Genomic DNA, 17,146 nt, shown 5'->3' with positions numbered 1-17,146 from the left:
AAATAGGTGGATACTGAGGCTATTTTTGGGATATGCGGGGAGACTTTCTCCTTCACTATTTCCTATGTCCTCTATCACTTATCTATCATCTCCTTCCTCATTTTATCCATCAATAACTCCTACCAACATTGTTCTTCAAATATATTCTCTTCTGATCATTTCTCACCATTCCCACTGCTCCCTATGGCAAGCCAATATCTTCTACTAGAGGCCCGGTGCATGAATTTGTGCACAGGTGGGGTCCAACCGGCCCACTCCGATTAGGGCAGATTGGGCTGGGCCAGCCGGGGGGAGGGGCCCTGGGCGGTTGGTAGACTGGTCATGTCCCCTGGTTGAACTCTGGTCAAACTCCCGGTCAAGGAGACAATTTGCATATTACCCTTTTATTATATAGGATTGCCTTGTCTATATGCCTCTTCTCCTGCAAAAAGAATAACCATAGATGGAATCACAACAAAAAGTTAGCAGTGGTTTTATCTGGGTGGTGATTTTTAATTCATCTTTCTCATAGTAGTTTTTATTTTTCACATTTTAAACAATGCATTTGGATTACTTTACAAATTAAGAAAAAACCCACTTAGTATAAAATACTAGAATACAATCTATAGTTAGACTTCATTTTCAAGTTAATTAGACCCAGTTTTCCTAAGCTCCTGACCAATTTTTGAGCCAGATATTAGCTCTTCCAAAAAAGTTTATTTTAAAGAACTTTTTATTAGACTAACTTAATACACAAATATTTGAAGACTTCTACATGACTCTTATTTTTCCGAACTCTTCTAAATGACTCAGGCAAAATGTTAATTATGAAAATGTACCCACTTCATATTTTATGCATCTGAAAAACTACAAAATCAAATATAATACCTTCCCTAATATGAAAAAGTGAACAAAGTGTTATTTTTAAAAGTCTCCAGATGTTTGTCGAACATAGCTTAGACAATAATATTAGTATCTTAATTTTAAAAAAATGTAGTTAGTAGGCTATTTCATGATTTAAAGTGGTTCTGCTTACTGTATAGAAAAAAAATTAAATCTCAATAGGTATTTGTAAGTAGTTCATTAAGTAGGTATTAAGTGCCAACCACATATCAGACTTTGGATTAGCAGGCATTAGTGTAGCCCACTAATATTCCTGTTCTCCTCCTTCCAGAAACATAGCGATGTTGCTCTTCCTCGTTCCCATGACATTAGTTTTGGCTATGTCCCTTGCTTAGAGCAATCAAACATGAGAGAAAGTGACATGTCAATTACAAGTTGAACTGTCAAGGGCCAGAGCATGATTCATCATTTCCATCTTCCTGCTAAGATGACTAGCATGCATTCAAGTTTGTGGAGGATTCATGAACCTACACTCTACAATGAGGACACCATAGAACAGGTACCTTGCCAACCCTAGACTGTCTTAAGCCACAGAGATTTGGGAGTTGTTACTAGGGAGGTGTTAATCTTCATTAAGTGCCTACCATAAACCAGGCTTGGAGCTAGGCATGGAAAGTATGTGGTCAAACACACCCTTTCCTGCCTTTACACAGCGCACAGTCCAAGGGGGAAGACACACATATAAACAAATGCTGGAACAGTGTGATACATATGTCAATAGAGGATTGATTGACAAAGTGGTAAAGGGGCATGGAGGGAAGCTAACCCAAGAGAGAGTGGTAGTCTGGGGAAATTTTGATAAAAAGAAATGACAGTGATGTTAAGTCCTGTAGGAAGAAGGGGAATCTGATGGCTATTATCCAATGGTAGCATAAAGCCACATCCACACCTAAAATGTTGTGATTTTAAGGATATAAACTAAATCCCAAGCCCATTTGGGGCCAGACTACTGGTACATCCAGCAACATGATATCTCTGACAGAACAAAAATTGTATAGGAAAACAGCAACAGTTATTTTTTATATCATGGTCCTTAAAAATCTAGGATGTGACACTCTTGGGATAAACAATATTTAATAGCCATGTATTTCCCTCTCCTAGTTAATCCTTTCCCATCTCTACCACTGTATAAGACAAACTGTCTGGGATCTAAGGCATATGCCTGCCCTATAGGTGACTTAAATTAGACAGCATCCTCTAACCATTTAGGATATTTTAGACAAGGACAGAAAAGGAAATCCATAATAACGTGTTAGAATACACAAGAAAAGAATTGAAGCCGGTTAGTGGGGAAGTCTTTGGTTTTAAGATAATGTATACAAAATGGGAAACAGAACGAAGTTAGAGAGAAAAGGTATTTCCACAGTGTGCAGAGACAGCAATCCAGGAAGCAAGGCAGAGCAGATGTTATGAAATAGAAGTCAAAGCTAAGCATGAAGCCCAAACTGCATTATAAATATTTACTCTAACAGTAGAGTTGAAGGGTTTAACACCTCATGTCAAAATGGATAGTTAAGTTTAATTTTTGACTCAGAAATATAAGATATTGATGTCATTTTTTTAAATCCTTGCCTGAGAACATGCTTAGAGAGAGGAAGGAAGAGAGAGAAGCGAGAGAGAAACATCAATGTGAGAGACATAACATTGATCCATTTGCCTTCCAACTGGGAGTCAAACCCACAACCCAGGTATGTGCGCTGACCAGGAATCGAACTGGCAACCTTTCAGTGCACAGGACAATGCTCAACCAACAGAGCCATATTGGCTAGGCATAATATCATTTAAGAGGACAAAACTGTATTAATATATTTCAACCTGTTTGCAGTTGCAAATGCTACTTAATCACCCAAGTTAAATATTACCAAACTCTGTTCCCTCTTTATTTCGGGCCAATACAACGGTGGAGTATCAAACCACTACATGTTTCTTACTACCCTGCAGGGTGGCAACACTCGGTTCTCACCCTGATTCAATTACCTGATGACATGTAATTGAATTCAGACACCAATTTGGACACTCTCACATGGACAACCACATATCCACCTCACATACACTCTTATAAAAAATAAAAGTTACTTAATCACTGAAGCAGTTTGGTTGGCCAATCAAAAATATAATACCAAAATATTCACAATAATATTGGCTGGAAGAAGATCTGCTTTACAGTCTCTAGGGAGAGACGAGCGGGACATTTGCAAATAATAAACCACATCTGAGAAACAGCCATGCACCATTTCTCCACCATACATACTTGTAGAAGAAAGTTACAGATGATTTGGATGGAAGAACATTCCAGAGAATATTTAAAGAAATATACATGTTTGACACCCCAGGTTTTCAGTTCAACCTTATTGGGTCTGTTAAGGATGTGTGAAAAGTTGTACATTTAAAGGTTTATCATCAAACCTGGCATTGATTCATTTTCCTAAAGCTTAGTTTACCTGCCAGAGCTAAGTGCATGTATACTTGTCTCAGCTTGCTATCTCTTAATCCCACAAGTCAACTCAACTCAAAAGGTGGAGAATCTGCCACACAGGTGGAATTTCTGACCCTAGAAGTGACAATAATGGCTGTCTTTCCTTCCCCTCTTCTTTTCATTGCCAGTGAGATCAGAAGAGTGGATGTCTAAAAAGGGGAAAAGTATAGGAAAATGGAGAACAGTGTGGACAAAAAAAGGGTTTTATGGAAAGTAACCTTACAGGTGAACTGATCATAAATTCCTATCTGGGCAGGTCATGGTGGGTAGTCAAGCTCCAGGAATATAACCTCTTTAGTAAAAGGTTTATCTTTACCTTCAGCAAGCCCTGTCCAACGTTTCTATACATCTGGGTTAACACATATTTGAAATGCCTTTTTTTCCGAGCCTCAGAAGCAAAATCACCCTCAAAAGAATATATAATCTTTTTTATTTTATTTTATTTTATTGATTTCAGAGAGGAAAGGAGAGGGAGAGATAGAAACATCAATACTGAGAGAAAATCTTGATCAGCTGTCTCCTGCACACCCCCCACTGGGGATCAAGCCCACAACCCTGGCATGTCCCCTGACTGGGAATCGAATTGTGGCCTCCTGATTTATAGGTCGATGCTCAACCACTGAGCCATACTGGCTGGGCAGAGAGCATATAATCTTAACTACTCTGTATTCCAATCCCTGCCTTGCTTCTCCCACCTTCATGCAATGCTCCTTACATTCCCTGCTTATTCCAAATGCATAAAAGAAGCTGCAAACTGCCTTTCTAGGAAACATTTCTACCCCTGCCTCTCCCCCCCCCCCCCCGCCCCCCGCCCCATCCCCAGTCTGTTAAGGTTTTGCTTTCCAGGTGAATCCTCTGTTTGGATCAAGTAAATTTTTATAAAAACTCTCTACAGGTTTGGACACTCTCACGTGGACAACCACATAACCTATCTTGAGTGAGGATGAAGGTGTGGACGGGGAGAGGGGAGGCAGGAGGTGGACCATACAATGGAAGAGATTGGGTATAACTCCAGCAAGGAGGGAGCTCTGCAGACAGGATGCGTTGGAGACTGCAGCTGAGTATAGGAAAAGAGGAGGAGGAGCTTGATGGCGGGGGCGGGGGGGGGGGGGGGGGGGAGGGGAGTGCGCAGTGAGAAGAACACTGCAAGAGGTGTTGCCCAAGTGACAACCAAGAGGGGGCCAGTGCAGGAGAGGTCTCTGTTAACACGTGTAAGAGAGGAGGCGAGAAGACTCCACTGTTTCTATACTGGTGTGTTTATTTTGGGTTCCCTGTACATTTTATGTAAACAAAAAGTCTCAGGAAATGATAAAATCACTGCATTATGTTACTGTGGAAGCATAACAGTCCCAGGGGCTTTCGTGGCTACGGATACTGCATGCATACCCACAGAATGGGCCCAGAGAGGCATCTGGGGCCCACGTGATAGAAAAGACAACACCGGGAAGTCTAAACAGGAAAGAGGTCGAAGTGTTGAAACGTTTGGACTTACTTTCCAATCGTCAATTTAATCCCCCCAGAGGTCTTGTTATTCTATCACCTGAAGTATATCATCATCTCATGGTCATCTAGAAATCGCCAGGAGTCAGGAAGAGATCTCAGAAAGATACCATAGAAAGTTCTAGTGCTTTTTCCCTAGGGAAGAAAAGCACTTGATAAACTAATCTCAAGTGCCTTGGGCCTGTCCAGTGCGGCTCAGTGGTTGAGTGTCAACCCATGAACCAGGTGGTCACAGTTCCATTCCCAGTCAGGGCACATGCCTGGGTTGTGGGCCCCATCCCCAGTAGAGGGCGTGCAGCAGGCAACTGATTAATGATTCTCCCTCATCATTGATATTTCTATCTCCCTCTCCTTTCCTCTTTCTGAAATCAATAAAAACATTTAAAAAATAAAGTTAAAGTGTCTTGGTAGATTCTTTACTCTTTGGTGCAATTCTTTTTATAATACATAGTTTTCCAGTTCCTTGTATGTCAAATAACAAGGCAGTGAAGCTGATCCTACGCAAACTGCAAGTCACCTACGGTGCAGTGAGCCTGGTGTCAAGGATACGAGAACAGGCCCAAGAGCAAAGTTAAAGAAGATAGTATAAAATGAAGTGTCTGCTGTGTTGTGTTGTGTTGTGTTGTGTTGCGTTGCGTTGCGTTGTGTTGTGTTGTGTTGTGTTGTATTGTGTTGGAAGAAAGAGACTCCAAGTCTGGTCAATATAAAAGCAGTTTTCCAGGTAATTTATACCAAGACTAGAGGCCCGATGCATGAAAATTCGTGCAAGAGTAGGCCTTCCTTCCCCAGGCTGCCGGCACCGGCTTTCCTCCAGCACCCTGGACCCGGGCTGGCTTCCCCTCACCAGCCCCGGCTTTGTCAGGAAGGACGTCAGGAAGGATATCTGGAAGACATCCAGTCTAATTAGCATATTACCCTTTTATTATTATAGATAGCTTGGAGAGTCCTGAATTATGCAACACATTACTTGTTGTATATTGCAGTGTACAGACACTTCTTAGATCACCTAATATAGCAGGAATTAAGGAAAGGGAGACTGCAACAAGTGATAGAAAAGTGGAAATCATTTTATATTGCTGGGGAAAGGCAGGGATGTTGATGACAGAAGAAAATTTGGGAAAATATAATCTCAAAAAATATCAGAAAGTGATAGGTTAAAGTTTTCACTTTATGGCAGAGTTTGCTTCCTACCTGTGTCCTACAGAAGGGCCCTTGGAGCTGAGGGGCTGGCTCTCGGAGTGTATTTGGTGCAGACTGCTTGCTGCCTAGTGTGCAAAGCTCTCCCCGAACACTGGTGGTCCACAGGCTGGCCTCTTTCAGCGCTGATGTTTACGCTAGGCAATGTTTCAAATAAAGCATGTCCTGATGACATGTAATTGAATTCAGACACCAACTTAGAACAGTCCCTCAGAAGCAGTGCCATTCTTTACATAAATGCTAGTGGGCATTTCTGTGGAGGCCAATGGCAGCAGATGGGGCCTGAGGGGAAGCTTTTGGAGGACTAAAAGGGAAAAATTGAGAAATCTGTTTCAGCCCCAAACTTCAAGCTTAAGCATGGAGAACAATGAACACAAAAACCTCCCTCTTCCCACTAATCCCAACATGAAAACATGACGAAGAAGGGGGCTAATCAGAAGCTTCAGGAACAACCACTTCCTTCTCTACTGATAGAAATTTCACTTCAGAAATCTGAAAGTAGCCTATTGTCCCCATCCTCCATTATCCAATCAGCATCCATATAAACCCCCACCCCTCCCAACTCTCCCTTTGCAAACATACTTTCCTTAAACATCCTTTCCTTTTTCACAAATATTTCCTTTCACCACTTAATCCTCCTCTGCCTCCTCCATCTCTGCAAACAAGCCTCACCTCTCCACAAAGCCCCACAACCATTGGCAAACACCTTCCCTGTGCAAATATTTCCAGATCCTCTCTCCTTCAAATCTCAGCTCCCAGTTTTTCAAGCATCCCTAAACCTGGACCTTCCCATTGTCTCAGCCTCCATCTCTACAGAACTTCCTCATCTCCTACTCACTCATCCAGATTCCTAAACTCTGGTCCTTTAATGCTTCCTACACACTCAAAATTTTATATCCCAGTGCAGAGAAGATCTTAAAAAAAAAAAAAAAAAAAAAAAAAGCTCTGTTAGTTGACATAGTACTCTTCTTGTTCTTTTGGCAAATAAACATAGCAGTAAATGGATTCCACTCCTCTTCCTTTGTACCATGTTCTTGGTTATTTAAAGATCTGCCCGTTTAAACAAAATAATTATTATCCACTAGAGACTCTTACGTAGGTTGACAATCTCCAAGGAGGATATTTTCATCTCTCAAAAAGTTCCCCAAAAAGCAGTTCCACTGAAATAAGTGTATTTTAATGGCAGAATAATGGTTGTTTTATTCTTACAGACAGCCTATTACAATAGGAGGCTGTAAATCTTACTGTGTGTAGACACTCACATACATACTCACAGACAGACACAAAGAGACAGACACACGTTGCCCACATAGTGGTCTGAAATGCACAAGGGCTTTTTGTGCCTGCCAGAGGGGGACTGCTCTTGAGGACCTCGGCAATTTGAGGCATAGTGGAGGTGATGCAGAGCAGCGGGGGGAGAAAGGGTGAGGACCGCTATAATGTTGACATGATATCTCAGGACACTGATTACACAAGTTTCTTCATTTTCTTTTGTTTTTAAACTTCTACTTTATTACATTCTGAAAACAAGTAAAAGAAGAGGTAAGGGGAACCCTTAAAGAAAGAACTAAAGTATCAGATGACGCTACAGGGAGGAAAGAAGCACAGAAGGGAGTGGTGAGTGATGGGGAATAATGGGAACATTTAATGTAGATGGAAGAAGCGAGGACAAAAAATAAAGTTTCAACTTGTGCCTATCACAATAAAGGAATCGAACCCCATACTACCATTCACTTCTTTCATCTCTAGCTGTATTGAAGTCTAAGCTTTGTAAAAAAAAAAAAAAAAGCACTCCAGATGGTATTCAAAGGTTCCTAAAGTAGTCGCAATCAACAGCCATACTTCAAACAAGGAATGAGGATCTTTTATTTTCAGTTTTATAAATTATTTTTTAAAAATGAGTTAAGCTTCCTTGAAACTTGTACATTTTTATATTTTGTCACCTATTAAAGTTTTATTTTTATTTTTCAAGTACAGTTGACATTTAACACTATTTTATATTAGTTTTAGGTGCACAGCACATTAAATGAGGAGCTACTTTTAAATAAGTCTAGATTGTCTTATATTAGGAATTCTTAAGAATCTTAGAGGACTCTTAGTGAAGAGGGTAAAACATCAATTATAGGATTTAAAAAAAATGTGTGCTAGTCCCTTGAACATTACTTGTCTGTATGAACTTTAGACTATCCAAGGAATTTGGCCGCATGTTTTCTGTGATAACTCTCTTTGGCCAATGAGGAAGGCAGGGAAGGGAGGACAGAAAGGAGAAGTGACCTCAAAAAACATCTGGGTCATTCAAATTCCCTGCCCATATTATGAAGAAATGCAGCCTCAAAAAAACGTAAAAAAATACACACACTTCTTACATGTTTATGTTAAGACAGAGACTGATGTATTTTGTAGATTCTTACATTACATTAGTGCTTCTCTCAAAGTGGGAGAGTTCTTTAGGCAATAAATTATAGACCCTTATTTTCAGGGTTCTTTATATAGAACCCTAAAACAGTTGTAGTTCAAGATAAATATTTCTAAAATGTTCCCAAATAAATCAAATGTTTCAAGATATTTCTTATTCCTGATTATTGACCTAGTTCACCCTTGGACTAAGGTGATTCTGACTGCAGACCTGGAAGAAGCCCCTCTACTAAGTGATCACCACGGTGAAGATGAAGCAATAGAAGGCGAGTCTGGAATCGCTACCGTGGAGGTCTTGATCTGTGTGCCCTGTACTGCAGATGCACATCTGAAACAGAGGGAAGTAGTATCCTTCAAGCTCAAAGCCAATCTCAAGAAAGAAAAGTACTGACCCTGGGATCACATCGGGATAAAGATGCTCCCTCTTGACACTGAGACCACCGCTCCTGGCTTGAATTGAAAGCTGAGTTCACAGAAGCAAGCTCCAGTCTTTCCACCATCCTGCCTCACTTCACACTACTGATCAAAATAAACCCTCTTAAAAATCATCTCTGATTAAAGTAACAATCCGCAAACAAGCTACGTTCCCCATTCCCTTACCCAATATTTGTAAGCTAGAAATAGTCAGGCATGAGTGGGCTCAAGAGAGATGAAACAAACACAATTTGGCCACATCTTCCAGTTCTTCTCTTTAACTCAAAAATTGAGTGAATGGGTTTTAAAAATACTACATAGTAAAAACAAAACAAAACAATAATGATACCATCTCTCCATTACTTAATGGTTGATTATGCAAGGTGGATGCTATAAGACACTTAATTTTTCCTTCTCCTGCTACCTACCTTATAATCATTTCTTTTGCTTGGAAGAAAAAGGAAAAGGGAATGAATCAGCAAGATCAATTAACAACTGATTAAATTAAGTTTAATCAATGTTGATTTTTATATCTGGCCCAAAGACCTAATAAAGAAAATGGTTACATTAGGATGTTATTTTTATTGTAATGGACATTCTAGTACAAAAAACACTGGACAGGCTACCAGGAACATGAGTCAGGAGACCTGGATGGTCCTGGTTCTGCCAAAATAACCAGCAGACGTAAAAGCTGGAGCAGGTCACTTCACCTGTCTTCACCTTGTTTTAGCTGAGGTGAAGAGTAAAAAGGTGAGAGTAAACTGGATGTTCTTTCTGCTCCAACTTTCTAGACTCCCATAGATACTGGTTAAATAACAAGGAGTGCCAGTTATACAATGCAGGAAATGACCACAGAACAGAAACATGTTGTAGTGATAAGGTGGCAGCTACCTAATTGGGAAAAGATTTCACCGGCGCTGTTGCCCATGACATTCCAAGGGCATGGTAAATTGTTTCAGCATATCAGAGTGGGAAAAAGGCCTGGCCACAGCTAAGATAATGCAATGCAATACGGGTATTTGATTCAGCAGGATGTATAAGAAATATTTTGTCTGGATCCCCATGGCTTGCAATTTCCTTCCTAAATCTTAAGCTGTGTTTGAAACCTATTTCTGCAATGATATAAGCAGTGTAGTAGCCAGACATCATTTTCTAGTCCCCTCTGAATATCTGCTTGCTATGAAGCACTATTCAGGCTGGGTCTGAACTGGTCCAAAAAATGTAAGAGCTGGCTGTCCTTCGCTCCTACCAGCCCTTATTTTAGCCATAAAGTGGTCAAGAAACAAATCTGGGGGAAATCTGTAACCTTTAGCTTTTTTTCTCTCTCAGATGCTAATTCCATAAGCATAGTGCCATCTACAGAAGCTCGTGCAATGTGCCGATAAAATATTCTAAGATGATGAACTTTGATTTCTAGATTTTAAGTCTTAGAAAAGACTGACCTGCTGCTTGAGGTTAACAATATTGAGTATTGGCATGAGCAAACTTTTTCTTCCCCTTAATTTGTAATGTAAAGGAAAGCAGCTCATCTGATAAATCAACCTACACACACTATACAAAACAAATTATCTCTTGTAAAAATTTATCCATGTATTTAGCCTGTTACGCTCTAGTTTGTCTGTTTCTTTGTATAGTGAGTTTCTCCAACCCCTACCTTTCCTACTGCACCTCAATAAAATGATTTTTATACTTGGGTTTCTCTTATTTCTGTTATAGATAACTATCTTGCCTTTAAAACAGATACGGCACAAAGGTGCCTTTCAACATCTAAGAAACACCCCTAAATATCATGAAAACAACTGTGTGCAAATTAACCCCTCGAAGATTTGAATCCCTGGGTGACAGAGACAAGCTCTGCCTCACTAGATATTTATTTTAAAGGGTTTTGAAAATCTGGGCTACGCTTTTTGTTATTTTTCACTTTCAAAAGATAAGAGTCACATTAATCAAGTGCTAATAAATATTTTCAGCCAACAGTTTTTGCTTTTTAAGCAACTCTTCTATCATTTAAAAAATAAAGGTAACAAGAATGACTAGACAAAAGGTGATTATGAAAAGGCTACTACCTCTTTTATTGCAGCATCCAAAGGGACCAGACCTCTTCAAAGAGTCATCACTTGATAATTATTTCTAAATATACTATTATGTACTTGGCTTTGAGGTGCACTCATTGGGGCTAGGTGTCAAAATGATAAGAACCTACCTCCACACAGTGTAGAGCTCTGACCTCTCCCAACAAAGGCATACTGAAAAATTCTCCTATATTTCGAGAGCCTCCCAGATTTGAGGATTCTAACTACTGTGGCAAGACCACTTAGCAAATAGAACTAGAATCCATAATCACAGGCCCCGTGGCTGATTGGGGAGTAATGTAAATGTGGGAGTACATATGTTCATAAGTGATCAGGCCATATGTGCACAACTTTTCTGATAATCAAAAACTTATTGAGATAATTGCTTTCTATAAACAGAGCCATCACAGATACCATGCTGGTTAAACTCTCCTAGGAAATTAACAAAAACTTTATATTACTATCATTTTCTTCCCCACAAGGCAAACAAATGGGATGGTGGAGACCGGTGGGGTATAAGAGGAAGTATAATAGAACTGGATTCAGACGAGTGGGCTTGCAGATTCTGCACTGTCCAGCCAATTGGGTGGACTGTGGCCAAAAAAAAAATTCATAGAAGAGGATTTTTGAGGTTTCTTTGACCCACGGAATTATTTTGTCTTACTTGCCCAAAGAATAGCTAAGCTTGAAGTGTCTTCAGATTCCTGACCCAAGTTCCTTGCAATCACATTTATCTTAGATATCCACTCATCAACTAACGAATTTCCCCTACAACTGCCCCAATGCACACTCATTTCCTTATTTGCCAGGTGTCCTTTTTCCCCCAAAGGAAAATGTTTTTCTATTATGATTTACATTCAATATTATTTTGTATTACTTTCAGGTGTACAACACAGTTGTTAGACAATCATATACTTTACAAAGTTGTCCCCCCCGACCCCCATATTTCAAGTACCCACACCAGGTGTCCTTTTAAACTCCACACTCAGGAGGCCTCTCTCATTCTCGCTTCTGTCCAAGACAACCCTATCCATTCATGTACTCTGCTCTTAACCCACAAGGCAAGGAGAGAGAGAGAAAATCTCCAATGTCCTGCTTTGTACCTGGATTCAAAAGCAGCATCTGCTATGTCTGTGGAACCATCTGTTGCCCCCTTTGCCATGGGAAGGATGGTGCAGGCATCAGACGCAGAGTGTCACAGGTCACACAATGGAATTATCCCCATCTTGGGGCTGACACACCCAGGCATATGCTCCACAGTCACAATGGCTAATGCCACTCTCTCCCATCAAAGAGTTTATTTATTTCCTCATGGAGAATGGTACATCTAAAGCCTCACAAAAGGTCAGATCCACTTTTTAAAAAGTTACATCTGCTTGAATATCCGTTTCTAAAATCTCTAATCCTGGTTTATTCCTAGAACTATGCCTGCTACTTGAGACCTTATGAATCATTAAACTCTGAGCAACTCAGTTCTTACACCTGTAAATGACCTTACATGCTAACACTCCCAAATTCTGTGATTTTAAGTCCTCAGTGAACACAAGAAGTTCCTTCCAATCTGTGGTATATTGAGCCCCTTAACGCCAAGGGCAAAAGAACCAACCTGCTGTAGACAAGACAATATGGCTTCTATGACATGGTCTCTTTGTTGAGCAAGAACACAATTGGTTTATTGAGGATCCAAATTAGATTAAGATCCCTAATCTTGTTAACAAATGCCCAGGAGGCAATATTCCAGTGAAGAGTTGGGGGCTGGATAATTCATTGTGTGTCCTGTGCATTGCAGGATATTACTCAGCATCTGAGGCCTTGTCCCACTAGACACCAGCCCCAGTGGCCAGTTGGGGTTTTTCCCTGCTCCCAGCTGGGAGAACAAAAAATGTCTCTATACATTAGCCAATACCTCCCGGAGTGGGGGGTGGGTGGTGGGGGGTGGGGTGCAAATTCCCTCCTCCTCCCCACTGAGAATCATTCCTATAATGTATACCAGGGCTTTAAAATAAAGCACATCACTTAATATGGGTTTTGTTTGTTTGTTTCAAATGGGTGACGTTTACACAGTTAATTATACCAAGATTATACCAAGACCTAACAGACAGTCATCCTATTTATAAAGATCTTGCATTGCTCTTGGAAGATGTACTAGTACAAAACCACAGACTTCCCAAGCCATTCAGAGCACAGCCTCTCTGCAAAGGATTAAGAATTAACATATAAAGTCATAATCACAACTGCTCTTTAAAAGTGTTTAAAAGGAATCACAATTTTCACAGTAACTTCTCCAGTGCACTCCAGAATCAGCCCTTGCTTACAGACCTCAAAATAGGGCTTTGAAGAAAATATCGAGAACCAGTGGTTGGTTTAATTACTTGGCTTTTCTTCTTCTTCTCTCTCTTGTGCAAAAGCCCACAAATAAAATGTTTCTGCAAAGATTGCTAAAGAGTTCCAGCTTTGGTTTGGGTTCTTTAAGACAGGAGTTAGCAAGCTCTTAGCCCACTTTGCGGGAGTATCTTCCCCCCCACCCCTCACCCCCCACCCCTTCAAACAGGGATCCAAGAGACAACGCAAAAGAGCAGCAGCTGCCAGCTGCATGAAACTGATTGAAGCCTGCAAACTGAAATGATGGCTACTCTTAACCAAACATCTCATTTTTCCATTTGTGAGAAAGGCTGGGATTTGCAAACCTCTGGGTCTCAGGAGGTAAAGGCTACACTGGTTAACTAAGAGCAAAAACTCAACGCCCCCTTGCTTTTAAAGGAAACGCCAGTTATAAACGTTTTGGAGACTTTACAGTTTCAGTACATATTTTAATTTCCACATTAAATATGTAAGGCAAACAACAACAACACACAATCAAACCAAAACCTATTAAGTAACTAAGGCCAAGATATTAAAAGAGAATTATGAACAGACACTTTTCAAAGAACCTTAGCTCTTCATTCAAACAAATATTTACACAATTGAGGGCAATGGTATCAGGGAGGTAGCCATTCTGTTAAAATGGTGGGCAACTCTAAAGGTTTATTTATCCTAAATTCAACTACTCTGTTGCTATCCTACCAGGAACTAAGAATTCAAGTGCTTTAGGGGCAAAAGTTTAACCCTCTGAAACTGTGAGCTTCAGCTGAATTTAGATAATGTTTGAATCTCAGAGAGATATCTCAAATGCCTAAAGGAAGCCAAAGTAGGAAGCTCAAAGTTACAAGTCCAATACTTGAAAATACTCACTTGAACAATGAAGGGAAATGTAGCTGACAAATATTTATACTAAGAGGACTCCACATTTTTCTGCCTCATCTCCTTGTTCCACTCCCAGCTGTGTCTGGCTGTGACTAGCTGTGCATTCTAGAACTCTTGAGAGCTACTTCGGAGCTGCAGAGGAAAGACTTCTAGGGATGAGGGCAGGGCCAGCCCAGAGGATAACCAGCCCCGGGCAAATCTACCAACTTCCAAGGCTGCGGGAGCAGTTCTCTCTTTAGTTGCGAAAAGTAGATGGGGGAGGCGCGGGAAGTAAGTTCGACTTCCCAAACTCTTTCAAACGGGAAACCCCAGCGCAGGAAGGGACAGCCTGTCAGCCTTTTAATTTCCTGGCGGTGGCGGGAGTTAGCCAGGTCCTGGGCGCTTTAATAAATGATGCCTGCTGGAGCTGTTATTAAACGTACCAGCCAACCTTGCGCCTCCGCCGTGCGGGGCACGCGTGAAACGGGTTCAAAAATCCCCCATCAAATCCAGCCGCTTCAGGGGTGCGGAGACCGCCATACCATAAACTTTTGGGAAAACCCAAGTCGAAATCAGAATCTGACGCTCTGGGCGGTTCAAACTTGAGAGCCCCATTCTTGAAACAAAGTGGAACCAGCCAGATATTTGGGGGCGGGGGTGTCGTCTCAGAATCCCGCGCCCCACGCCATCCAGCAGTGGACCTTCTCCTTCCTCTGCCTACAGCGACAAAGCAACTATATCCCGAAGACCCCGATCCCTCTCTCCTTGGGTATCCCAGAGTTCTCGGCAAAAGTTGCCTCAGGTCCCCCCAAATCCCGCCTGTCCCCTACAATCGCTCTGTGAACGTCTCCTCTACCCCGACAGTCCCTTCCCAGGATCCTCACAACAGGAGGTCCACCCGTCCCTCGGGTTCGGAGAAACCCCCAAAGCAGTGCAGCCCAGGCTCCGCTCACCCCCAGCCTGGGCTTTTGTCCCTACAGTCTGCAAGAGAAGCAAAGAAACTGGTCCCGGCGCCACTCACCGCCTCATCTTTCCTCCGAGCCGCCTCTCTCCACCAGCCCGCCGTCCGCTCGCCTGGCCCCAGCCCCGCTCTCCCTCCCGCCCGCCCCGCGGCCCTGGGCTCCGGCCGCTCCAGCAGCGGCCGCCCGGCTACTCCGAACTGGCGGAGCGCAGTCAGCGCGCCCCTCCCGGCCCGGGCGGCCACTGCCTCCTCTCCTCCCCCAACCCTCCGCCGCACACCCGGCGGCGACCAACTCCGGACGGGGGAGGCAACGCCCCGGGGGGGCGGCCCGGACGGACGGAGAAGGCGCGGCCCCTTCCTCCCTGTTGGCCGCCGCCCCCTCCTCACCTGGTGCGTCGGGGCTGCCGGGTGCCGGCGCCGGGGGAGCGGAGGGGCGCTCCGCGCGCCCAGCAGCTCGGTGCGGTCCCCCTCGGGCTGCGGTGGTGGGCTCCGCGCCGCTCGGTCCCGTGCCCCCGGCCCCTTCGTACCACCACTGCGCTCCGGAGGGACTTGGAGCAATGAAGCTCCCGGGCAGTTTGCAGTTGGGGCTCTACTGAGGCTGGCGGGACCTGGCTGCGCGCCCCATCAACAGGCTTTACAAAGCTGCGCTTACCACAGCAGCGCAGTAGACTTTTGTGACAGGCTTTTTTTTTTTTTTTTTTTTTAATGAGCTGTAAGAAGGACGGGAGGGTACTCATCCTGGGGTGACGATTTCCCCACCCTAAGGTGAGGTTTCTACTGGGAACTCCAAGTTGCCACACCTCCTCCCGACAATTCGCCCGCCAGCAGGTACCTGATGCGTCAGAAAAACAGCTTTGCCAAGTGTTAGGGAACGGCCTTAGCTAAGGGCCAAGGATTTTTAAATGCATGCAAATGTCCTTTCATTTATTTCCCCAAAAAGTTTCTATCTTCTCCAACATACTTTTCGGAGTTGCTGTAATCAATGAGAACAACGTTGATGTGAATGTCCTCCAATGGGTGCTTCTGAGGAAGGCAACCGATTGGACCAGGGTGGCCCTGACTGTGGTCCGCGGGAATGTGAGCCTTTGCCAAGTTCTGAGCCAGTCTCTGGGTTTACAAAGATAAAGGCCACGGGCCCTTAGGAACTCACAGCGGCAAGAAAGAACACAATGCCCTGGCCCGTGGTTCAGTTAGTTAGAGCGTCCTCCCATACACCGAAAGGTTGCAGGTAGGTTAGATTCAGGTCAGGGAACATACCTAGGCTGCCAGTTAGATCACAGGTCAGGGCATCTAAGGGAGGCAGCCCATTGACACCTCTCTCTCTCTCTCTCTCTCTCTCTCTCTCTCTCTCTCTCTCTCTCTCTCCCTCCCTCCCTCCCTCCCTCCCTCCCTCCCTCTCTTTGCCTCCCTCTCCTCCTCTCCCTCCCTTCCTTCCTTCCTCTCTAAAATCAAACTTCTTCGGGTGAGGATTATTTTTTTTTTAAGAGCACAATGAAGCGCACACTAACTTAAGATCAGTATGGCTCTGGGCAAGTTTAAGCTCCCACAACAATTTCTTCATCTCTAGTGTAGTAATAATGACCCTGATGCTGCAGGGTGGTTAATAAGCTCCTGGATAAAGTATGTAATGTACCTGACACTGTGAGTGGCACTCCTGGGCTCTCAACAAATAGCTTATTTAATGAGCTCTTCGTTTGTGCAAGTAAAAGTCTGGCTTCTGATTTTGAAGAGAGGTTCACCTACAGACAGCTTGGTGTTTTATATGCCGAGTCTCCCCCCCCCCCACAGAAACATACATGGATCATTCCAACACTTAGTGCTCTAGCAGCTCTCCTCTCCCACATCATGTTTCCACGCCTATTGGATCATCACCATTATCACAAAATCATGTTATTTTTCCCATCTTATAATCAAAAAGCTCTCTCAATTCCACTTCCTCCTCCAGGCACTTGTCCCGCCCCCTCTTTTTTTTTTTTTTTTCCCCTGCTCATCCACAGCAAAACTCCT

General features: G+C 42.9%; 1 protein-coding gene across 1 annotated transcript in view; it reads right to left on the bottom strand.

Annotated features, from left to right (window-relative positions):
* The window catches only part of PHLDB2 (pleckstrin homology like domain family B member 2), a 99,825-nt gene extending 85,383 nt beyond the window's left edge, over positions 1 to 14,442 (bottom strand). The window contains exon 1 of the mRNA XM_080657321.1: positions 14,188 to 14,442. The gene's annotated coding sequence lies outside the window, so the exon portion shown is untranslated. The remainder of the gene's footprint in view (positions 1 to 14,187) is intronic.
* Between the last annotated feature and the right edge of the window lie 2,704 nt (positions 14,443 to 17,146).

The sequence above is a fragment of the Plecotus auritus genome, assembly GCF_963455305.1.
Source record: "Plecotus auritus genome assembly, chromosome: 2".
Taxonomy (NCBI): domain Eukaryota; kingdom Metazoa; phylum Chordata; class Mammalia; order Chiroptera; family Vespertilionidae; genus Plecotus; species Plecotus auritus.
This window is presented reverse-complemented; position numbering and strand designations above follow the sequence as displayed.